Here is a 12326-nt window from a genome sequence, read left to right as displayed (position 1 = left end):
CTTGATAGATTTTGAGCTTATAGACCTAATACATATATTTTGATTCATGATACTTAAAACAAAAGACTTCATTTTTCATAGAGGTTGATGAATGATTATTACAGACTTAAATTTGTATGTTTAAGTATTAATGCTCCTTTATCATGTGAATATTTTGATATAGTTAATTTTGTTATTAAAAAATATGTTACAAGCTATGCATCCAAGCATAATAATGTTATATTGCATATTGTACCCAAAATGTGTACAAATATACAATGCACAAATATTTGATAAAACTTATTAATTATTTTTCCTAGAAGGAAGAACATTCTTGAATGATTTATATACTTAATAAACACAATATTCATATTTTACACATTTCTATTAATTCACAGACAATAACATATCTCCTTTATCAATATTTAGATCAAATTTCATTAAATCATGATAAAGATATACTACCACTATTAATTGATGAGATTTATAATCCAATATTTTTTTAATGATGAATAAACAGATTTACAAATCACAAATATCTCTAAAATGATTTTATAAAATAAATAAATCCAAGGAAAACATTTACGACAGTGCCTTTATTTTGGATTGACCTCTACATACAGAATACCAATAACAAGATGTTTTTCCTTCATTTTTATTGGAGGAAGCGCTCAAACTCTGAGCACTGCTTATTGTAAGATACTTATTCATGATAACTCTATAACAATAATAATAATCAGAGAAAAACAGTTTCCAAGCAATGCCACCTTCCATCCATGTCCTTAATTTGCCTTCTGAACAGTCTTAGCAGTGCGACAAATTTTCTGCAGTCTTTCAACTGGGAACATACAAACACAGGCAGCCACATGTAAGGTAGAATTTGAGAATATGAAAGTTTAAATAATCTGAATATTAAAAAATTATAGTGTAACAACTAATTAATGATCTAGCTAGATAAAATCCTTTTTTATCAAAATTGAAAAAAATTGAAAATACAATAGATTTTTAAAAAAATTTCAGTATTATGATCATGCTTTTTATTCATGATCATGTTTTGTAATAAAAACTAGCAAAAGAATTTGGAAAAATATTGCTGAAAGCTTTTCATACGATCTGTTTGAACAATAGCAACACCCATTAATTTCTACCTAGCTGAGACTCGGTAACACAGCTTGTATCGTGATCTACCGTAACTCTCCTCCCAGAAATCGTAACTCCTCTGACGTCACCAAGCAATCGCTTGATTTCTTGTTGGGAAGGAGAAGAATAAACTCCCTCTAATTCAAATGTTGTGCTCTGCCTCATCTCTTCTTATTCCTATCGTCCTACTAAATATTTTACTAATTGGGTTACAATTTCAGAATAGGCCACTTCTTATTCTTCTTCTTTTACAAACAAGAGATCTATTGAATGGTCTTGTAGCTTTTGTTTCATCTTCACAGGATCATGGGGTCTATTTATATTGAAAAATCTAGAGTACATTGTAATCTGGTGAAAGAGCGATGGTGCATGCATGGCTGTTTCTTTGCAATAACTTCAAAACGCGTTGGTAGAAATTTCTTTCAAAACCCAAATAACTAAAATAAACGAAATAGATTTGTCTCTTATGACAAGACAACATTTTGCAATGGCATGATTTTGAAATCCTCCACGCAAAGGTAATATTGAGCGAGTCTAAAATCCTCGAAAGCTCTTCATTTGTTATGTTTGGCACGCAATTGCACCCTCGTGAAATTGGTAGAGAAAATCTGCTTCCTTGAAATCTCTTCGTTTGATCAATAAATGAGGAACGCGCAGAGTATTTGTTACGATGGAATGGAATTGCACCACGTTAGGTTTGAATGAGATATGGATTGTTTTTCTTTCATCGCATGTTTGCAGTTGTTGTCGGTGGTAATGGCATAGCTCTCTTTCTTTGTATTTCAGACCGTTTACAAAATCAAACCGTGCGTCTGCTTTGGTGTCGTTCCGAAAGTTCCACGCGACTGTTCGTTACCGGTTTTGACCGTTTCAAATATCAAATTAAAATCTTATAAGTCTTGGATATTTGTCTCCGAAATTTTTAGAGGACTCCACATGTAATTAATTCACATTTTAAATGAATGTCGCATAAGTATATATATATTTTAAATATCCAGATTCCTTTTTTAATTGTCAACGATTTATATATAAAAACATTACTGATGTGCCTATTTATTAGTTACTTTATTCTTATATTTAAACTTTGATCAATAATAAAATTATTCATAGAATACTAAACAAACAATTGCTCTCTAGTTTCTTACTTTATGGGAAACCGGGTTATTAGGGGCAAAACCGGGTTATCAGGGGCAAAACCAGGTTTTGCAAAAAAACTTTGTTGTTTGGTTGGTTAAAATTATAACCCGGTTTTCAATTTCATCTTCCAATTTTGGTCAAAAATTGGAAGAAGTTTCTTCCAGTAAAAAGGTGGAATTCAAAATTAAAACCAGGTTTTGAATTTTATGACAGTTTTTTTAATAATATTGTGGGGTCCACAATATATTCATCTTCCGTGTCAACCAAACGGACCATTGGCTTTCCAAACCACAAAACCAGGTTTTCGAAAACCTGGTTATAAGATAACCTGGTTATGTCAAAAATTCATCTTCCCCAACCAAACGGGGCCGTATTGAAAAGTAAAAGTAGGTTATTTCTCTTATTTGATCTTTTTATTAAAGAGCTATTGTGAATGGTCCTATTTCAAATGGGATGGGGATCTAGAAGGAGTATAACCATAGAGTATTAAAAAATAAAATGAATTTGTGACATTTGTTAGAAAAGTCAATTATTCAAATTGCCCTTATCAAGAATAATGGGAAAGGATCTGAACCCATACAACCAACAATTTAGTAAGATCGTAGAAATAACATCAAGCCTCAAAGGAAGGCCAAAAGAAGTTCACAAGATGAGAATTCAAATGGTTTTTAAATGGAACCACATCCAGCAGACCTAGGGTCCAACAACTAAGATATTACATTTTGAATAAAAAAGGTGTTTAGGTGGCAACCTCAAACTAGATGCCAAAGAAAAATCCTTGTTTGAAACAAAGGAGGGGCAAGGAAGAGGAACAAAGAGGGAAACTAGTAAAAGAAATAAAAGATCTAGCTACACCAAAAGTCCACATGTAAAGTCCAAAACTAAATGGATAAGACATAGGTCAACAAAAATGAATCTTGAAGAACCTAACAATTCAAAAGAGAAGTAAGTCACTGAGAGAGAGAGAGAGAGAGAGAGAGAGAGAGAGAGAGAGAGAGCACAAGCAAAAGAAGCTATCCACCTAGAAACAAACCTATCACCCAACGTTTCTGTGAGGAGGAGCATTCACAACCAAAAAAACCTATCACCCAACATTTGTGTGAGGACGAGCATCCACAACTACTAGAATCTTGTTACCAACAACAATCCACCTCGAAAGGATGTGCCCCACCTCAAAAGGAAACCAAAAAAAAATAGAACAATGGAGAGAACAATGTAACGTCCACCAAGAAATAGGGTTATATCTCACCTCGAGAGAGAAGGACTCTCCCTTTATAAGAGCTTCACAGGAAGAAAATTAGAAAGGGAAAACCTTCAAAAAGAAAAGGAAAGAGAAGGGAGATGCAAAAATAGAGTTACCACAGATAAAGGAGTGGATTAGAGCCTCCTCAAACCCACCAAATTAAGCAAGGAAGACAAGGAACAATACAAGAGTAGATGACAAGTAAAAGATCCAGCAAAATAGAGAAAGCCTTCCCTCATATAAATCACCACAGAAGGCCTAGACAATCTTCAAATGCAAATGCCAAAGGCACTCAATAGTTGAACAACATCCAAGAGAGAAAGCTAAACCCTCACAATAGAGAGAGGAACTCTAGAAACGCAACATCTAGAACTAAACCCAAGAATCCTCACTGATAGAGGACTCACAGTAAGGAGGAATATCTAATAACCTAGAAAGAAGTAGGTTAGTAGAGAACCACAACCTAGAAAAAATATATGTTTGCTGCAAATGCCTATAGAAGCACCTCCAAAACTAGTCCAAGGCTCCTAAATAAGTGTACAAACTGCACCCAAAAAAGGCACCCACAAATGAAAGGGGCATAGATCAAAGTTCCCAAACGAAAAGAAATAAGGATCCCATGTACAACAAAAATAAACTAGACTATGCCTCAAGAATATACAGGCAAGCCATAAGCCTACACAACCATACTGCTAATAGGAAACAGTTTCCCAAACCAGCAAGCCAGCTAGGTCACCATCATCCTCCTCATTAATTGACTCCTCCATGATGTTAATTAGTCAAATTGCTAGTGTTTAGGAAATAATTTTTTTTTTTTAATGGAACATTCAATTCATCAATTTCAATAATAGAACCATACTTGCTTGTCCACTACATTGTTAGCCCCTACTAATAATATAATTAGTAATGTTATGAATATATGTAAGAGAGTCACATTGAATGTTACGTTGTTATTGATGTCAACTCTTAGTTGGCTAGAAATTATGCATATTCAATAGAGTTCCATATCATTTGATTGGTTAAGAGGATTTGAAGAAGTTATGTTAAAGACTGAGTCGAAAAGTATGTTATTCAATGGCCATTTGAATGATTTGGGTAGTGATAATGTAATGTTGGTTTATTTATTTTTAAATCATTTAATATTGTAATATATTGAGCTACACAAGCTAAATCGACCGACAAGGTTAAAAAAGGAAGATAGTATTTCCTAAGTGACTATAGTGTTCCTTGAGAAGTTGACAAAGTTAAGTTGGAAGTGCAGTATTGCTTGAGCAAGTCTAGTATTGACCAAGTGCGATATTACCTAAGTGAAATGTTATGTTTTCTAAGTTACATCTCAAAGAAAAAAAGCGTAAAGATGGAATTCGAGGCTGACTTTTGAAGAAAAAATAGAATGTTCAAGATGTTCAAAGGCACAAGTCAAAGTTTTTTACAAGACCAATGATTTAGAAAATTCAGCAAAGATTTGATGATGGAGATAGGAGAAGGATAAGGATGCGAACAATGTTCTATAAAGGTTATATTTTTTAAGTGGCTAGTACATTAGAAAGTTATAAGATAGTTACTATACAATTACATTGTAATTGATTGCCATAACTATCAATCCTTTATATATTGATCATCTAAGTGAATAAATAAAAAATCAAATGTTTATGTGGTTTATTATCTTTATAATTCTTCATCAAATTACAGTAGAATATTTATTTAAAACAATATTCTCTTTATATACTACACTTTCATTGACATTATTAAACATATAACCCTCAAACCAAATCATACCTCAAAATTGGATAGTGAAAAATCATTAATCATACTCTTTAAGTCAGATATTAATGAATAAAATCCTTATAAAAAATTATCCTCTTCATATACTATACTCTCATTGTCCCTTTTGCCAAAGCACACAACATAATTAGAAAATAAAAATTGATAATACTCGATTAATATCTTGACTTCAAGAAGTTGCAATAAAATGAAGGTAGTTTTAGATTGAAGTAGATGTTTTGCACTTCTTAGTAGATTTTTATAGTTTAGTCATAGAGTGTGTATGAAACTTCATAATTTTTAGATGAAATCTCATGTTTTAAATCCTTATATTAAAACTAAAATATCATAATATATAGAAGGCATGTTGATAGGAAAATTTTGTAGCCAAAAGATGTCATAAGTTGACCTCAAGTACAAAATTCAAATATCTTTATTACATAGACAACTATTTTAGTAGAGAGATACTTAAATTTACTTGTTCTATTGAGAACAATTCTAATATTTACTAACGTAGAGTCCTTCTCATATATTATTTGATAGTAAATCATGGTTTCTTTGTGATTTCACATGTTTTTACTTTTATGGATCTTACTTGTTCTTTCGAGATATTGTATGCAGTCCAAGGTCTTGGGTTGCACTTGTGTCAGATGGCTTTCTAATATCACAGTCTCAATTGTAGTCACCAAACAATGAATTGTATTCATATGAGTTTTGGGCTCTTTGTAATCACAATATTCTCTATTTGGGAATCCTAGGGACAAGATTCATTAGTGTTGATAGATACTCTCTCTTAATGTAGTCTTCCTTCTTCTACATCCCTTTTGTATTAGGCAATAATTGGAGTTTATTTTTTCTCATTCTTTTCTCTAGGAGATCTTTTTGAAGTAGCTATTATTAATATAAATATAATTTTGTTGGAAAAAAATCCTAATATTTACCATAAAAATAAACTTTGAAAAAATATTTGTCTATGTTTACACTAGGCTTCTTCACCAAAATTACGTCGGAAATTTTATTTTTAAGAAATTTTCTCTAAATATACTATATCATTATTGATATTTAACATATAGCCCTCACACCAAATCACAAGGTTAGGATTAACCATAGATAGAAGTAGCAATTGCATTCAAATATAACCAGTATAAGAAAGTAATAAATGACACAGAAGAAAATAGAAGACACAAGGATTTAACATGGTTTGCCCAATCCTTAGGCCACATCCACCAATAGCAAGTCCAATGTTATTATTATCCAGTTATTACAATCTACAATCTCTTATAAATCAATACTGCCACAAGAAGCTATAGCCTTGTCATACATTATCAAATCCTAACCCTAACCTATTTTATATAAGCCAGAGATTACTTTAGTGGCAAATCTTTGCCTTTTGGTGATCCCATATCATGGGTCGATCGTCATTTGGTGAATTGTGCATGTAACATTAGTCAACTATGTTGCCAGATATTTATCAGATTTAGATCTAATACTCATGGTAGTTGCCCATTAGTTATCACATGATTGGTCAAAAATATTGGTCCAATCACCAATGTAATATATGTTTTGGATATTGTTGGTGTAAATACATATTTACTATTTAAATTTATTTAACTTTACTTAGGTTAATGCAATATTTTATTATGTTGCATTATTTTATTATTTTATTTTGTGAGACACTTAGGAGTTTGTGCACCTTTTGTTGAGATAATGGGTGTTGCACACATTGCATAATATTGTTATATTTTATTATGTAATGTTGTACCTAGATGGACGTGCAACATGTAAAGATTCTCATGAAAAATTCTTGATGAGTTGTATTGTAACATTGTGATAATATTTTATGTAATTATTTAATATTGGGGAAAAAAGAATTAAATGTCCAATATTAAATGTGGGGTCAGCGAGTTAGGTAGCACATGGTTTTAGCACATGGTTTATGTAATACCACTTAGTGGTTTTGTGGGACTTGCTACTATATAAGCAGCCACAAGGGTAGTTGTTGTATATAGAGAAAGAGTGACAAGGAGAAGACAAAAGGCAAGAGTCGAGCGGGACAAGGCTTGATAGGTTAGCCAAGGGAGCATTTGTGAAGGTTGAAAGCATGGCATGGGATGTGTGGATTCATGCTTGTTCACATAGTTTGCTCGGTTATGGCTATGGCCATGAAGATTTTCATGGTTGTATGGAAATGGTATTTTTTGCTGAATAATACATGATGATGGATGCTTTTGGAGGCTGGGTTTCTCCCTCAATGAGGGTTTCCCAGGGTATATCTTGTGTCACAATTTTGTGGGTATGTTGTCTATTCTCTTGCATGTGGATTTTAATTCTATGTTTATTTTAGATCTATTATGGGTTATGTGGAAAGGGTTATATTCTTTGTTGCCAAGTTTCCTTACAAGTGGTATCAGAGCTATGATTTTATTATTGTAACCCTAGATTGAATCCATAGGAATGCATGAGAGGATAATAGAAAGGGCAAGATATATGAATGATTTATTGCAGATCTAAGGGTTTTTGGATTTGCTGTTATGATGGGATGTTAAAATATTTTGGGCATGTGAAATTGTTGGACAAAAATATCTTTTTCGGATGTTTCATTTAAATGAGGGTTTTGGGGGGTAGCTTGCAGAAACGACCTCCTGGGTAAAAACATACCTCACCATTGGATCCGGGTTGACATTTCAAAAAATTTTGATATATAATATGCTCTAGTTTGGCCATGTTTAGAGGAAATAAAAGAGTTTTTTAGTTTCAACCCATGATGGCCATCAAATTTAATCCCGTCGAAATTTTCATCACTAAAAAAATTAAAAATGAAAAATCGTACTGAAAATGGTAAAAAGACTGTCTTAGTAAAACGGCCATAACTTTCTCTCAGAATATCAAATTTTAGAGTTCTTATAGGTGTTGGAAAGCTAATTCAGAGCACTAGAAGATGGTGTAGGTTTGGTTCTATGATTTTGAAATTTTGTTAGGTTTTAAGAGCCCTAAAGTCAGATGTTATTTATTTTGAGCACGGATTAGGGCATAACTTGGGCATACAGAGTTAGATTTTGGACTTCAAGTAGTCAATGGAAAGCTCTTGGAGAGCTGTACACATTGGTTTAGATTTTGTGCAGGTTTGGCATGATTTATTTGTTGATATATTAATCTAAATAGTTTATGGTATATAATTTGACTATGGTAAGTTGTGAGTTTATGGCATTGGAGATTTATGATTTAATGTCATTGTATACTCAGTTCATATTTCAGATTGGTCTCATGATGATATGGTTATCACTGTTTGGTTTGGATATGTATGATGACTTGTTGGGTCTACAAGTTGTGTAGTGTTGTAAGCGGTCTATACTTACAAGTTGCATTTATAGCTTGGTTATGGGTTGTCTTTGCCCATTGATCTTTCATTATTGATGCATATTCAGATTGGTGGCTTGGATTTGGGTTGTCTATGCCCTAAGTCACATGATTTTATCTTCATGTAGAAGGGATGAGATGTTGTTACCAAGTACACTCATGGCAGAGGATTGTGGTTGACTATGCTGACAGGTTGGACATATTGAGAGACAGATGCTCAGTTCATGGATGTGATCATGGTGCCATGGATTTTGGCATGACATGATTGGATATACAGGTACATCCTTGATGTTCATTAGCTTGGATTTTTGATTTGGTTATGGTGGTATATCTTCTCGGTTGAGGATCATGGTTATTTAGTTTCTTTTGAGGAGCTCATGATGTGCACTTTGAGTTCTTTGTTAGTTTTATGTCTTGGTTGATTCTCATGGTTAGAGGATGGGTGTTCATCATATGTCATGGATAGCTTGGATACACAGTTTAGTGGGAGCTTGTGACAATGATGGGGTGACAGTGTAGGATTAGTTCCTGGTTTGGTTTATATCTTCTTGGTTTGGAGGGGATGGATTTTATGATGCCATAGGTGACTTGGTACCACAGTTGAGTGAGAGTTGTTGTCATTGATATATTTATTGAGTGTTTGCAGATGTTAGAGGTTTGTCTTAGATCCTATTGCTGCAGAAGTGTCTTTGACATTTGCATGGTGCACTTGTTATCTTCATAGTGTTTGAAGATGGTTAGATCTTGAGGACTCATGAAGTTCTTGGTTATCTTCATGGTGTGTGGAGATGGTTCTTCCTGGTATGTAGAGATGGTTTTCTTCATGGTGTATGGAGATGGTTGCATCTTGAGGACTCATAGGGTTCTTGGCAAAGGTGTGGTTTATGCTTTTATTTGGCATGTTATCCTTGGTGTGAGGATGGTTTCATTATTATGTCATGGTATACTCTTGATACGCATTTAGAGTTGTGACATGTTATGGTGTGTTCATGTGGAGCCTGTTATCTCTTTAGTTGAGATGGTAAGATCATGTTGCCATTTTTATGTTCCTGAGGCCATGGTTGGAACTTTGACATTGATCTTGGTTTAGTTTGTTGGTATTGAGTACACTGATCATAAGCTGGATACTTCATGATATTGCTATGTTGCATTTGGAGTTGGCATGGATTGATTGGTTACAAGTGCTCATGGATACTTAGAGATGGTGGTGATGCTGATTTCTCTTGGATTAGAGAAGTATTTGTTGGGATGGTTGATGGTTTCAGCAGGAAGTCTGAGGGGCAGTCACCTAATATGGACTTGAGAGGAGATTGTTCTTAGATGAGTCTTGCTTGGAAACTTGGGTATCTTGATGAGCATTCTCATTCCCCACTCTTGGTCTACTCAGCGGTTTGCTACGTGAGAGGTATAGCCCATTATTTTATCTCAGTTGCATTATATTTGTGCTTATCTTTCATGGATATGGATCTTGAGCTATGGCACATGAGTTAGTTCTAGAGGGTTCATTTGAGAGATGGTTTAAGCATTGGTTATCTCCATGTGCATATGTTGTTATGCTGGTTGAGTTTGGGAGATGGTTTTATATTGAGCATTTTCCTTGGATTAGGAATGGTTATTCCTTGGTTTAGGAATGGGTTTATTGAGTTTGATCTTCTTGTGAGAGGCTTACATCCATGATTAGCTATATGGTATGGTTTGGGTGTTGTTGAGGCTTCTTGTTGGGGTTTTATGGAGGAGATCATACTTGCACAGTTTACATCTAGAGGTGTGTGTAGAAGGACATGATACAGGTTATGATTTGCATGGTTTCTCTAATCTTGGTTATCTTCCTGGATGTTCAGTTTTGCTTACATTGGATTTGAGATTGGTTAGAGATTGTGATCACTGGTTTGTGCTCATGTATGTCATGTGAGAGATGACATGGTTATTTCTTTATCTCTTTCCTTTGTTGGTTGTGGAGAACTTGGAGACTTGTTATAAGAGTTGTTCTTGCAGGATATTAGTTTATGTATTGTGGATGTCCTTGATACTACATGGATTCACTTCTTTGAGATGTTACGAGTGGATTGGTTATAGATTTGACATTATCTTTTGTAGTGGGAGCTTCTTGGTATATATGTGGCAGGTATTGCTCTTGAGGCTTGTGATTGCAGGTTGTAGATTGGATATGTCGGTGATATGAGATTCACTTGTTATACCTTTGAGGTATGGATAGTTGGATGGGTTTGGCACTTTGTTGTGGGTGCTATTTCAGCTATGGATATTTTTTGACAACTACGGATACATGTGATTACCTTTGGATCAGGTTTTTTTGTGCTTTGAATTTCAATTGGTACAAGATTTTATGATCTTCTAATGTGACAGGTTGGGTGGCTTTCTCTTTGGATGGCTTCTATGTATGTCCAGTGGGAGTGGCATAATAGGAGGTGAGATCATTCATGTTCGAGATGCTGGATACTTTGATTTTGTTGCAGGTACCAGGATGGAGCACTTGGTGTATTTTGATCTCTGATGGTGGATGTGCTGGGAGGGATTGTTCCCTTGTTCATTTATGTGGCTACAGATTGACCCTATGCAATGTATACAACAAGTGGGAGATTGTTGAGATAATGGGTGTTGCACACATTGCATAATATTCTTATATTTTATTATTTTATATTATTATGTAATGTTGTACCTAGATGGACGTGCAACATGTAAAGATTCTCATAGAATATTCTTGATGAGTTGTATTGTAACATTGTGATTATTTTTTATGTAATTATTTAATATTGGGAAAAAAAAATTAAATGCCCAATATTAAATGTTGGGTCAGCGGGTTAGGTAGCACATGGTTTTAGCACATGGTTTATGTAATACCACTTGGTGGTTTTGTGGGACTTGCTACTATATAAGTAGCCACAAGGGTAGTTGTTGTATATAGAGAAAGAGTGACAAGGAGAAGACAAAAGGCAAGAGTCAAGCGAGACAAGGCTTGACAGGTTAGCCAAGGGAGCATTTGTGAAGGTTGAAAGCATGGCATGGGATGTGTGGATTTATGCTTGTTCACATAGTTTGCTCGGTTATGGCTATGGCCATGAAGACTTCCATGGTTGTATGGCAATGGTATTTTTTGCTGAATAATACATGATGATGGATGCTTTTGGAGGGTGGGTTTCTCCCTCAATGAGAGTTTCCCAGGGTATATCTTGTGTCACAATTTTGTGGGTATGTTATCTATTCTCTTGCATGTGGATTTTAATTCTATGTTTATTTTAGATCTATTATGGGTTATGTGGAAATGGTTATATTCTTTGTTGCCAAGTTTCCTTACACCTTTTTGAGTTGTCATGTTGACAACATAGAAGTATGCAACTCTATTTTAGCACATGTTGTCTATAACACTGATTTGCGTGTTACACCTTTATAGGCTTATCTTCTCATCATCGCACTTACTTCCATGCTTAATGGAGGATAACCCATATCTGGTGGACATGTGCCTAGTTGTGTGACTTAACATGTAGCTGATTCTAAGGCATTCTAGATGCATCTCAAAGGCCTTTATATACAGGAACTCCTAAACTTGAATCTCAATCGAGGACAAACTTGAACATGATTTGGAGGCACTTCCCCTGAGTAGGGATGCACAAACTAATATTATAGACTTAGAGTCTATTAGTAACTAGTCAGGTGGGAAAACCAAAAGCATTCCATAAATCATGTTCAT

General features: G+C 34.3%; 1 long non-coding RNA gene across 1 annotated transcript; it reads right to left on the bottom strand.

The window, feature by feature from the left end:
- Window positions 1-632: 632 nt before the first annotated feature.
- Window positions 633-1390, bottom strand: LOC149571083 (uncharacterized). The gene is made up of 2 exons (XR_016358399.1): window positions 1128-1390; window positions 633-817 (listed from the first exon to the last, which is right to left on the bottom strand). It is a non-coding gene; the product is annotated as an uncharacterized LOC149571083 (long non-coding RNA).
- Window positions 1391-12326: the final 10936 nt, after the last annotated feature.

The sequence above is a fragment of the Cupressus sempervirens genome, chromosome 2 (genome assembly GCF_028749045.1).
Source record: "Cupressus sempervirens isolate cs-2001-9-10 chromosome 2, ASM2874904v1, whole genome shotgun sequence".
Classification (NCBI taxonomy): Eukaryota; Viridiplantae; Streptophyta; class Pinopsida; order Cupressales; family Cupressaceae; genus Cupressus; species Cupressus sempervirens.
This window is presented reverse-complemented; position numbering and strand designations above follow the sequence as displayed.